Source organism: Manis pentadactyla, chromosome 14 (genome assembly GCF_030020395.1).
Source record: "Manis pentadactyla isolate mManPen7 chromosome 14, mManPen7.hap1, whole genome shotgun sequence".
NCBI classification, from domain to species: domain Eukaryota; kingdom Metazoa; phylum Chordata; class Mammalia; order Pholidota; family Manidae; genus Manis; species Manis pentadactyla.
The window spans coordinates 20,677,127-20,690,498 of NC_080032.1; the positions used below are offsets into that span (position 1 = coordinate 20,677,127).

Genomic DNA, 13,372 nt, shown 5'->3' on the forward strand with positions numbered 1-13,372 from the left:
CCCTGCATCTGGGACAATGCCCAGCACATGGTAAATGGCCAAGAAACAACTGTTGAATGAGTAAGTGCCTACTGGGAGCCAAGCCCTGTTCTAAATGCAGGAAAAATCAAAGTTTAATGAAATCAATATGGTTTCCGATTGCATGGACCAGTAGCTCACATTGAGGCAACTACTGAAGGGAGACGTAGCTTCACTCACTTTTCTTTGGGGCTGATTTTATGTATCGGGAGGCAGCTCCTGGCCTGAGTGTGTGCGTACAGGGGTGTTTCCACCAGAGCCACCCCTAGAGTCCCAACTACATGGCCAAAACCCCGACCTGGAGCTTGGTAAGGGATGGCAGATAGGTTCCAATTCCAGCTGATTCTGGTGGCTGCCCAGGGGATTGTGTAGTGAAAGATTCTAGAGCTGATTGGTCATCAAATGGTTGGGATCCATGGGAAAGAGTGCATGGATTGATTAGCCATGTCTGTTATGGGCAGGAGAATGGAGAGCAGGCATGCATGCCATGTGTTTGCCGTCTCTGCCATGGGAGATCACTCCACTTCACAGGATGAGAAATGGCCCTTTCCTTGCCCTGCAGGCCCTGCTGGCCAGAACTGCACGATGGCCTGGCCTCTGGGTTTGGCATTGCCAGCTCCCATTTGGAATCTGACCTCTCAGCCACCTGGTCTTCTGGTACCTTCCAATCCTTATGCTAAATTCCCAGGTGTTTGCTGATAGCTTCTTAAACGGCTGGAATTCCATGGCCCTTCCATAATATTGGGAGTTCCTAATGCACAAACTAGAGGTGTCCATGCCAGGTGGTAAAAGAGAGCCACTCATTCATTCATGCAATCAGTCATTCAGGAACATACTTATGAGCCCCTCTTATGTGCCAGACACTGTGCTGGGCCCTGGAGATACAGACATGAAAAAGGCCAATGCTTGCCATATGGTAGATTCTGAAGTATTTTATTTAAAAAGGTAGTGAATTGCTTAGTTCATGCCCTCAAGGTCACATTGGGGAGGGGAAGATAGAAAAGTGACGAGGAAGTTACAGAGGAGGCTGAGGGAGGCTGGGCTTCCAGCTCTGAGTGGCCCAGGAGGGCTTCCTGAAGGGAGGGACGCCCTCACAGACCTGAAGAGTGAGGAGGGGCCAGCCTGGGAGTGGGCTGGGGTGGGAAACAAGGAAGGAGCAGCTCCTGGCAAGTGCTCAGGTGGGCGCCTGGCAGCCTCGGGGACCTGCGGATGTCTCTGGCTGCATCGCGGGGGGTCCACGGAGGAGAGGAAGGAAGGGATGGCCGCAGAGGAGAACCGCGGCAAGGTCATGGTGCACTCTGCTTGTCATGTGGAAAAGCTTGCTCCTCGAGGGCAGTGGGGAGCCCCTGAAGGAGATAATCCAAGACTCTTCTTGGCCAGCACTCCTTTCCGGCAGAGAGAGAGAGAGAGAGAGAGAGAGAGAGAGAGAGAGAGAGAGAGAAATATGGAGAGAAATATCAATATGAGAATCTGGGTTGTCTGTCAACAGTGTATGGAAGTGTCTTTAGCCACATCTTCACATCCACTTTGTATTACTATTTTTTCGACTCTTTACTCAGAGCAATATGGGCTCTCACTGTTGTCTCCGTTGTCATTCCTTCATTTTCTAGAGAAATTGAACATTTTCCCATTTGCATAGTGGTCCTGTTGGATCTCCTCTATAGTGAGTATCTATTCTCCTCCTTGACTGGTCTTGAAGGCGAAACCAGATCCAGGGCCTCCAGGAGAACGTGCGGAAGCTGCCAAAGCTGCCCAGTCTGTCCCCACTTGCCATCAAATACCTTTGGATCCGTACTGCCCTGTTTGAGAAGGTCCTGGACAAAATTGTGCATTACACCTTGTGGAGAACAGCAGGTGAGTGGGACAGGTCAGACACCTATCTGGGCGTGCCCTACCTCCACCTGCTGACCCTCACGGGAATGACACCCTCTCACACAAAGCCACGTGATTTTGAAGTGATTAAATACAGGCCTTCTAGATGTTTGACTCTGGCCTAGCTTAGCTTAGATTCTTGGGAAAATTTGGGTGTTTAATAGCAACACAGGGTCTTCATATTTGCGTTGGGATATCAGGATCTTGTAATCTTAGGGACCTTCCTTCTCCTGTGAATTAAGCCCACAGTCTATTCAACTACGGCCCTAAAGGGATTAGTTTCTGTATGCCTCTGTTTCTTTTGGTAAATGGGATAGGGATTGCTGCCACTTTGGAGAAGAGTCAAGAAGGGGCATTAGTGAGAACAGCATTATGGAAATGAATAGTGATTTTTACATTTTCTCCCCTACCTCAGATTAACCTGGTGTAAAGGTTTTATAGTATGAGTCTTCTTGGCAACCATCTATCCATGCATGCATAAATTCATCCAATAAATACTTGATGAGTATCTACTATGTGATAGGCAGTAACTTATATGTTGGGGATACATTGGTCTTACCTGTCAGGTTAAAGAACTTGCATATTATGACAAGAGCAGTGGGGAGCCACTGACAAATCCACTATCTGAGACTCCTCATGGCTAGCCCTCCTTTCCAGCCTGAGAGAGAGAGAAATATCAGTATCTCTCCATCATTTGGTACATGAAAGTACCTATTTAACGACATCTTCACACACAGTGGGTTTTATTGTCATCTTTTATTCTTTGCCCATTTGCTAGGAAAATATGTATGAAAGTACAGAACAGAGAAACCGGGAGGTTCACCATTGGTATAATACAGTTAACTAAGTGACAGGCTTTATTTGGATTTCACCAATTTATATATATAATTTTTTTCTATATGGTTCTATGAAAATTTTAATACATGTATTATTTCATAGGACCAACACCACATTCAGGATTTAGAACTGTTCCAGAGGAACCCATCACCCTGAAAAAACTCCCTGGCACTACCCTTTAGAGTCACATCTCACTCCCAACCCTTCCTGCTATTTTTAAAGGCAGCCTTTCTAAAGTTTGTGATCATGTTGCTGCTGATTGGCAGAGTGGTAAGTGCCTTGAAGTAGTATCTTCAGATCTGAGTGCAGAATGTGGAGACTTGATGTTAAGCACGTCTAGGTGATGTCAGTTCTGCTTCAGCCAATATTCTGGTTGATAGAAGATGGCCTTGGGGTAAAATGGCAATGATGTGGACACTACTCCTAAGAATTGCCTTGTGTCAGAGTCTGTGCTGTTGCTATACATGCAGGTCAGCATTTAATTCTCCCAACAATCTGGTCAGGTGAGTTCTCTCATTCTCCTCATTTTACAACTGAGGACACCAAAGCTCAGAGAGGGTAATCACCCAGCAACACACAGCGAGGGAAGAGGTTGCAGAACTGGCCTCCCACTCCCTGTTGTAGGATGGGAAGAGCCAAGCTGGCTGGGTAAAGCTTGCATCCACCTGCTGTGTGGTCTGCAGCAGTCTCTGACCCTCTCTGGGCCTGAGATCCCTTAGCATCAGAACTAAGTAATTTCCAACTCCAAAATTCTGTTAGTATCTAGACTGTAAAAGTTTTCAAAGAATTAGAAACTACACAACTCCAACCAACCAAAACCAAAATCACCCAGCAGAAACATTGTATTCATGGGATCACATGTTGGGTGAAGAGTCAGAAGCTGGGGGGCATTTCTGAGCATGTCAGGCCAGTGTCATCCACATTAGGTATCTGGACAGGAAGGCCTGTTAATGCAGCCTTTGGGGAGACACCACTGCTAAAAATTAGCATTTTATTGGCTCAGTAACTTTAAAAGAGCAGACATCATCTTGAGACAGGACTGTGGGCTTAGAGTAGGGTGAGGGCCTCTGGGGGCCTCTGGAGGCGGCAGGAGGGGGGAAAGCAGGTTAATCCCAGCCAACAATGTAACAATGTGCAAAGAAACTCCTACCAAAACTCTGTTAATCATTAAGCAAAGTCAGAGTCACATTAGTTCTCTAGGGTAAAAATATCAAACTAGGAATATAGGCATTCTTCAGTGAAATTAGTTAAAACTAAAAAGCCAGGAGTAACTTGACCTGGAATGTTTGAATATACCCCAGGTAAGAGAATACCTCTGCATAGGCCATGTCTTCACTGTATCAATTGAATCACGCCTCTGTGGGACTTCCTTTGGCCTGCTGAGGGGCCCAGCTTATTCTTATTTTTTTTTTACTCTACCCAGGTGTTGCTTTTCCTCCTCCATCCCTGATCAAGTGATCAGCAATCAGGGCAATTGATTTAACAAGCAAGCTCAGTCATAAACAAGGTAGTAAAACCAGGAAGGATTCCATCTTAAGAATAAGATTGGAGTGGGAGCCAAGATGACGGAGTGAGTAGAGCAGTGGAAATCTCATCCCAAAACAACATATAACTATGAAAATATAACAAAGACAACTCTTCCTAGAATAAAGACCAGAGGACACAGGACAACATCCAGACCACATCCACACCTGCGAGAACCCAGCGCCTTGTGAAGGGGGTAAGATACAAGCCCCGGCCCGGCAGGAGCCGAGCGCCCCTCCCCCCAGCTCCCGGCGGGAGAAGAGCAGGCAGAGCGGGAGGGAGACGGAGCCCAGGGCTGCCGAACACCCAGCCCCAGCCATCCGGGCCAGAGTGCAGACACAGTGCGTGCCCAGGGGGCCCTGGATACTAGGGAAACAGGACAGCAAGACTGGTGAATGGGTACCGGGGGCCTGGTGCCGGAGGACATAAGAAAAGCGAGCGGCCATTTTTTTTTTTTTTTTTTTTGCTGTTTTGTTTTGGCGAGCGCTTTTTGGAAGTCTTAAAGGGATAGGGCCCCCAATACTACGGAAACAGGGCAGCAAGACCGGTGAGCAGAGGCCTGAAGCCGGTGCCATAGAATAAAGAAAAACGAGCGGCCATTTATTTATTTATTTATTTAAAAAAAATTTTTTTATTTTTTTACTTTTTTAATGTGGTCGTTGTTTTGTTTTGGTGGGTGCTTTTTGGAAGTCTTGAAGGGGCAGGGCAGGACACTTAATCCAGAGGTAGGGAATCTGGGGATCTCTGGGCACCCTAACCCCTGGGCTGCAGGGAGCAGGGAGGCCCCTTACGGAGGTAAATAGCCTCCCAGCAGCTCCTGCTCCAACGCGACTCCACCACTTTGGAGCAGCTGCCCGAGCCAGGCCACGCCCACAGCAACAGCGGAGATTAACTCCATAGCAGCCGGGCAGGAAGCAGAAGCCCTGTCTGCACGCAGCTGCCCAGCACAAGCCACTAGAGGTCGCTGTTCTCCCAGGAGAGGAGGGCCACAAACCAACAAGAAGGGAAGTTCTTCCAGCCATCACTCATCCCAGCTCTGCAAACTATTCCTATCACCATGAAAAGGCAAAGCTACAGGCAGACAAAGATCACAGAGACAACACCAGAGAAGGAGACAGACCTAACCAGTCTCCCTGAAAAAGAATTCAAAATAAAAATCATAAACATGCTGACAGAGATGCAGAGAAATATGCAAGAGATATGGGATGAAATCCGGAGGGAGATCACAGATGCCAGAAAGGAGATCGCAGAAATGAAACAAACTCTGGAAGGGTTTATAAGCAGAATGGATAGAATGCAAGAGGCCATTGATGGAATTGAAATCAGAGAACAGGAACGCATAGAAGCTGACATAGAGAGAGATAAAAGGATCTCCAGGAATGAAACAATATTAAGAGAACTGTGTGACCAATCCAAAAGGAACAATATCCGTATTATAGGGGTACCAGAAGAAGAAGAGAGAGGAAAAGAGACGGAAAGTATCTTGGAAGAAATAATTGCTGAAAACTTGGGGGAGGAAATAATCGAACAGACCATGGAAATACACAGAACCCGCAACAGAAAGGATCCAAGGAGGACAACACCAAGACACATAATAATTAAAATGGCAAAGATCAAGGACAAGGAAAGAGTTTTAAAGGCAGCTAGAGAGAAAAAGCTCACCTATGAAGGAAAACGAATCAGGCTAACATCAGACTTCTCGACAGAAACCTACAGGCCAGAAGAGAATGGCATGATATATTTAATTCAATGAAACAGAAGGGCCTTGAACCAAGGATACTGTATCCAGCATGACTATCATTCAAATATGATGGTGGGATTAAACAATTCCCAGACAAACAAAAGCTGAGGGAATTTGCTTCCCACAAACCACCTCTACAGGACGTCTTACAGGGACTGCACTAGATGGCAGCACTCCTAGAAAGAGCACAGAACAAAACACCCAACATATGAAGAATGGAGGAGGAGGAATAAGAAGGGAGAGAAGAAAAGAATCTCCAGACAGTGTATATAACAGCTCAATAAGTGAGCTAAGTTAGGCAGTAAGATACTAAAGAGGCTAACCTTCAACTTTTGGTAACCACGAATTTAAAGCCTGCAATGGCAATAAGTACATATCTTTCAATAGTCACCCTAAATGTTAACGCACTGAATGCACCAATCAAAAGACACAGAGTAATAGAATGGATAAAAAACCAAGACCCATCTATATGCTGCTTACAAGAAACTCATCTCAAACCCAAAGACATGCACAGACTAAAAGTCAAGGGATGGAAAAACATATTTCAGGCAAACAACAGTGAGAATAAAGCAGGGGTTGCAGTACTAATATCAGACAAAATAGACTTCAAAACAAAGAAAGTAACAAGAGATAAAGAAGGACACTACATAATAATAAAGGGCTCAGTCCAACAAGAGGATATAACCATTCTAAATATATATGCACCCAACACAGGAGCACCAGCATATGTGAAACAAATACTAACAGAACTAAAGGGGGAAATAGACTGCAATGCATTCATTCTAGGAGACTTCAACACACCACTCACCCCAAAGGATAGATCCACCGGGCAGAAAATAAGTAAGGACACGGAAGCACTGAACAACACAGTAGAGCAGATGGACCTAATAGACATCTATAGAACTCTACATCCAAAAAAAAACAGGATAAACATTCTTCTGAAGTGCACATGGAACATTCTCCAGAATAGAACACATACTAGGCCACAAAAAGAGCCTCAGTAAATTCCAGAAGACTGAAATCCTACCAACCAACTTTTCAGACCACAAAGGCATAAAACTAGAAATAAACTGTACAAAGAAAGCAAAAAGGCTCACAAACACATGGAGGCTTAACAACACGCTCCTAAATAATCAATGGATCAATGACCAAATCAAAATGGAGATCCAGCAATATATGGAAACAAATGACAACAAAACACTAAGCCCCAACTTCTATGGGACACAGCAAAAGCAGTCTTAAGAGGAAAGTATATAGCAATCCAAGCATATTTGAAAAAGGAAGAACAATCCCAAATGAATGGTCTAATGTCACAATTATCAAAAATGGAAAAAGAAGAACAAATGAGGCCTAAGGTCAGCAGAAGGAGGGACATAATAAAGATCAGAGAAGAAATAAGTAAAATTGGGAAGAATAAAACAATAGAAAAATCAATGAAACCAAGAGCTGGTTCTTCGGGAAAATAAACAAAATAGAAAAGCCTCTAGCCAGACTTATACAGAGGAAAAGAGAGTCAACACACATCAACAGTATCAGAAACGAGGAAGGAAAAATCACGACGGACCCCACAGAAATACAAAGAATTATTAGAGAATACTATGAAAACCTATATGCTAACAAGCTGGGAAACCTAGGAGAAATGGACAACTTCCTAGAAAAATACAACCTTCCAAGACTGACCCAGAAAGAAACAGAAAATCTAAACAGACCAATTTCCAGCAATGAAATTGAAGCGGTAATCAAAAAACTACCAAAGAACAAAACCCCCGGGCCAGATGGATTTACCTCGAAATTTTATCAGACATACAGGGAAGACATAATACCCATTCTCCTTAAAGTTTTCCAAAAAATAGAAGAGGAGGGGATACTCCCAAACACATTCTATGAAGCTAACATCACCCTAATACCAAAACCAGGCAAAGACCCCACCAAAAAAGAAAACTACAGACCAATATCCCTGATGAACGTAGATGCAAAAATACTCAACAAAATATTAGCAAACCAAATTCAAAAATACATCAAAAGGATCATACACCATGACCAAGTGGGATTCATCCCAGGGATGCAAGGATGGTACAACATTCGAAAGTCCATCAACATCATCCACCACATCAACAAAAAGAAGACAAAAACCACATGATCATCTCCATAGATGCTGAAAAAGCATTTGACAAAGTTCAACATCCATTCATGATAAAAACTCTCAGCAAATGGGAATAGAGGGCAAGTACCTCAACATAATAAAGGCCATCTATGATAAACCCACAGCCAACATTATATTGAACAGCGAGAAGCTGAAAGCTTTTCCTCTGAGATCGGGAACTAGACAGGGATGCCCACTCTCCCCACTGTTATTTAACATAGTACTGGAGGTCCTAGTTACGGCAATCAGACAAAACAAAAAAATACAAGGAATCCAGCTTGGTAAAGAAGAAGTTAAACTGTCACTATTTGCAGATGACATGATACTGTACATAAAAAACCCTAAAGACTCCACCCCAAAACTACTAGAACTGATATCGGAATACAGCAAAGTTGCAGGATACAAAATCAACACACAGAAATCTGTGGCTTTCCTATACACTAACAATGAACCAACAGAAAGAGAAATCAGGGAAACAACTCCATTCACAATTGCATCAAAAATAATAAAATACCTAGGAATAAACGTAACCAAAGAAGTGAAAGACTTATACTCTGAAAACTACAAGTCACTCTTAAGAGAAATTAAAGGGGACACTAACAGATGGAAACTCATCCCATGCTCATGGCTAGGAAAAATTAATATCGTCAAAATGGCCATCCTGCCCAAAGCAATATACAGATTTGATGCAATCCCTATGAAACTACCAGCAACATTCTTCAATGAACTGGAACAAATAATTCAAAAATTCATATGGAAACACCAAAGACCCCGAATAGCCAAAGCAATCCTGAGAAAGAAGAATAAAGTAGGGGGGATCTCACTCCCCAACTTCAAGCTCTACTATAAAGCCATAGTAATCAAGACAATTTGGTACTGGCACAAGAGCAGAGCCACAGACCAATGGAACAGACTAGACAATCCAGACATTAACCCAGACATATATGGTCAATTAATATTTGATAAAGGAGCCATGGACATACAATGGCAAAATGACAGTCTCTTCAACAGATGGTGATGGCAAAACTGGACAGCTACATGTAGGAGAATGAAACTGGACCATTGTCTAACCCCATATACAAAAGTAAACTCAAAATGGATCAAAGACCTGAATGTAAGTCATGAAACCATTAAACTCTTGGAAGAAAACATAGGCAAAAACCTCTTAGACATAAACATGAGTGACCTCTTCTTGAACGTATCTCCCTGGGCAAGGAAAACAACAGCCAGCAAAAATGAACAAGTGGGACTATATTAAGCTGAGAAGCTTCTGTACAGCAAAAGACACCATCAATAGAACAAAAAGGAACCCTACAGTATGGGAGAATATATTTGAAAATGACACATCCGATAAAGGCTTGACGTCCAGAATATATAAAGAGCTCACATGCCTCAACAAACAAAAAACAAATAACCCAATTAAAAAATGGGCAGAGGAACTGAACAGACAGTTCTCCAAAAAGGAAATACAGATGGCCAACAGACACATGAAAAGATGCTCCACATCGCTAATTATCAGAGAAATGCAAATTAAAACTACAATGAGGTATCACCTCACACCAGTAAGGATGGCTGCCATCCAAAAGACAAACAGCAACAAATGTTGGCGAGGCTGTGGAGAAAGGGGAACCCTCCTACACTGCTGGTGGGAATGTAAGTTAGTTCAACCATTGTGGAAAGCAGTATGGAGGTACATCAAAATGCTCAAAACAGACTTACCATTTGACCCAGGAATTGCACTCCTAGGAATTTACCCTAAGAATGCAGCAATCAAGTTTGAGAAAGACCAATGCACCCCTATGTTTATCGCAGCACTATTTACAATAGCCAAGAATTGGAAGCAACCTAAATGTCCATCGATAGATGAATGGATAAAGAAGATGTGGTACATATACACAATGGAATACTACTCAGCCATAAGAAAAGGGCAAATCCTACCATTTGCAGCAACATGGATGGAGCTGGAGGGTATTATGCTCAGTGAAACAAGCCAAGCGGAGAAAGAGAAATACAAAATGAGTTCACTCAGCTGTGGAATATAAGAACAAAGGAAAAACTGAAGGAACAAAATAGCAGCAGAATCACAGAACTCAAGAATGGACTAACAGGTACCAAAGGGAAAGGGACTGGGGAGGATGGGTGGGTAGGGAGGGATAAGTGGGGGGAAGAAGAAGGGGGGTATTAAAATTAGCATGCATGGGGGGGTGGGAGAAAGGGAGGGCTGTACAACACAGAGAAGGCAAGTAGTGATTGTACAACATTTGGCTATGCTGATGGACAGTGACTGTAAAGGGGTTTATAGGGGGAACCTGGTATAGGGGAGAGCCTAGTAAACATAATATTCGTCATGTAAGTGTAGATTAATGATACCAAAAAAAAAGGCAGTTCCTGTGTGGTGACCTCCAATGAGTTCTACACAAGGGTATAAAGGGCATATAAAAGTGTAGGCAAAGGGCCTGTTTGTGTTTATACAGAGGATCAAAGCCTAATTTGGCTACCCTGATAATGAACTAATATACGATAGGAAAAAAACTTCCAACATCAGCACTCTCTGGAAGACTCATGCCAGAAGATGATCATCAAAAAACCCCAACAAAGATCCACGCACTGCTACAGCTGTAGATGCACTCATCCCACCAGTTCCTGGACTTGCCATGGGAATGAAGAAGGAGATATCTAAGCTGGCCTGTGCATACAGTAAAACAACAAATTTGACTGGATCTATACTGTTGGAACTCAACCAAGAATTAGGAGAAGTGCAAATTGTAGCGCACCAAAATCTTAAAACTACAGACTATTTACTATTAAAAGAACATATGGGATGTGAACAGTCCCCTGGAATGGGTTGTTTTAATTTGTCTGAATTCTCTCAGACTGTTCAAGTTCAGTTTGACAATATCCAGCATATCATAGATAAGTTTTCACAAATTCCTAAGGTGCCTAACTGGTTTTCTTGGTTTCACTGGAGATGGCTGGTAATTACAGGTAAGCTTTGGTTATGTAACTGCACTCCTATTATGTTAATGTGTGTGCGCAATTTAATTAGTAGTTTAAAACCTATACATGCTGAAGTTACTCTCCAAGAAGATATGTCAAAGAAATAATCAATCTTCCCATGTTTTCTTCCGCCTGCTACTTCTATAGCTTTTCTTCTTTCTTCCTAATTACAACCCTTAAATAGAATTCGTGCCTCATATCAAATTTACCGAGTATCATAATTCTTCCAAGTGGTAAAGATACCTCAAGACAAATGCTGGGCATAGAAGCCACAGAGCATAAATATGCAAAGATGTAAAAAGCTAACCTTTTCAAGCAATAAGGCTTCTCTCTCACTTACCAACTTCACATTTCCCTGTATGGCCCCGGAAGATGACTGGTTAGCCAGAGACGGGTAAGATTCCTCAAGGGAGGAACAACCTAAGACAGGCACAGTCGCAGGGGGGTCATCAGGTGAGAAATTGGTGATCAACAGAGGTGAGGCTTAGAACCTCACCCCCCCTGTTCTGAGAGAAATCTTCTGTATCCGTGGATGTTTTATTGCCCTTGTCTAGCTTGGATTAACACATAGTCTACAGGCAGACACCTGATCATCTACATTTGCTCTCTTACAACACTAAACTATGTTTTCTACCTTTATTTTGTATCTACCTACCACTTCAGCATTTTATTAAAAATAATAATAATAAAGAGAGAAATGTGGTAACCACATATAAATCAAATATAAAAACCAAATGAGTATTCATATTTGAACTGACTGTTTATAGTTCATAATGCATGAGCAAAACCGAAAGTTTCTGTGATGACTGCCCTTGTACTGTTCACTATGTAACTTATTCATTATGTAAGAATTTGTTCTCCATGTAAGAACTTGTTTGTTATGCCTCAGAAGATTGGAGACTGATGAAAATTAGGCTTGGGGTGGATTAATGATTGTGCATTGAGCATTGACTCCCCTATACAGAATTTTATTGTCGTTAACAACCATTTGATCAATAAATATGAGAGATGCCCTCACAAAAAAAAAAAAAAAAATGGACAGACTTCCAATGGTAAAATAAATAAGTAACCGGGATGTAATGTATAGCATAAGGAATATAGTCAAGATATTGTAACAGCTTGGTAGGGTGATAGCTGGAACCTAGAATTATGTATATAAATGTTTTACCACTGTGTTGTACACTTGAAACTAATGTAATGTAATACTGTGCGTCAACTACCCTTCAAAAAAAAAAAAACAGTACAAACTAACCATGAGCATTTAGTTTTTAGCACATAGAAATAATTTGCAGCTCTGGGGGATATAAATCTGTAACAGGTCACTTCATTGGGTGTGAGCTCTTAAGTAATGAACAGCAAGTTCAAACAATGCTACAGTCTAAAGCGGAGTTGTAAAGCTCTTTCTGTAAAAAGCCAAGCTAATAAATATGGACTTTGTAGGCTACATAAAAAAAAAATAAAAAAAAAAATAAAAAATAAAAAAATAAAAAACCCAATTGGTTAATAAGTAAATTTCTTAACATACTCTTTAACAAGGAGATAATAACTCAGCCCACCTTGGGAGCAAGGCAGGCAGTCTTGACTGACATGCTCCCAGACCAGGAAGCTGCTATCCTGGGAGGAAATCAGAGCAGTAAATTTCTTGTAAAGAACTGGAGGACTAATAAGAAACTTAATGTCTCTTCAAAGATAAACCTTTTGGTTCCACTTAACTGGTCTGCTTCCCTAGCCCTTTGTCTCTCAACCAGGCGTAAATCCCCTAGACAACACCCCACCCTGGGCTCTCGTCCCCTCCAGGCACCAGGAGCTTTGTCCTCTCACTTTATTGCTACATAAAAGCCTCTGCCTTGCTCTCCCACCTTGAGTGTTTGCAAAGTTCATTCTTTGACTCCACAAACAAGAACCCAGGCATCAATCTGAGCCTCTAAGTGACTTCCTGTCTGAAATGGAAGGTGCCGTAGAAGCAGATGGTTAGCAGGGCCTCAGCAGCCTTCTAATTATTATTTCTGGTGCCCCCACTAAGGCTTGATCATAGGCCTGCATGAAGCACGTACATGCCAAGCGCTGTGCTGTGCACCTTACATCTGCTCTCCCTCCCAATCCTTCCCATAGGCGTATGGGATGAATGTTTGTTATCCCTATTTACAGTGGGGCAGCTGAGGCTCCCAGAGTTAACTGGGAGGCAGGCAGGGGATTGAGCCCTCTGTTTTTAACCACCACGCCACTGTGTATTGTACACC

The 13,372-nt window shown here is 42.6% G+C and overlaps 2 long non-coding RNA genes across 2 annotated transcripts in view; one reads left to right on the plus strand and one right to left on the minus strand.

The window, feature by feature from the left end:
• The window catches only part of LOC118934155 (uncharacterized), a 13,904-nt gene continuing 532 nt past the window's right edge, over positions 1 to 13,372 (plus strand). The window contains exons 1-2 of the long non-coding RNA XR_008993706.1: positions 1 to 60; positions 1,718 to 1,872. This is a non-coding gene — a long non-coding RNA (uncharacterized LOC118934155). The remainder of the gene's footprint in view (positions 61 to 1,717; positions 1,873 to 13,372) is intronic.
• Positions 970 to 13,372, minus strand: part of LOC130680667 (uncharacterized) — a 26,755-nt gene continuing 14,352 nt past the window's right edge. The window contains exon 3 of the long non-coding RNA XR_008993705.1: positions 970 to 1,403. This is a non-coding gene — a long non-coding RNA (uncharacterized LOC130680667). The remainder of the gene's footprint in view (positions 1,404 to 13,372) is intronic.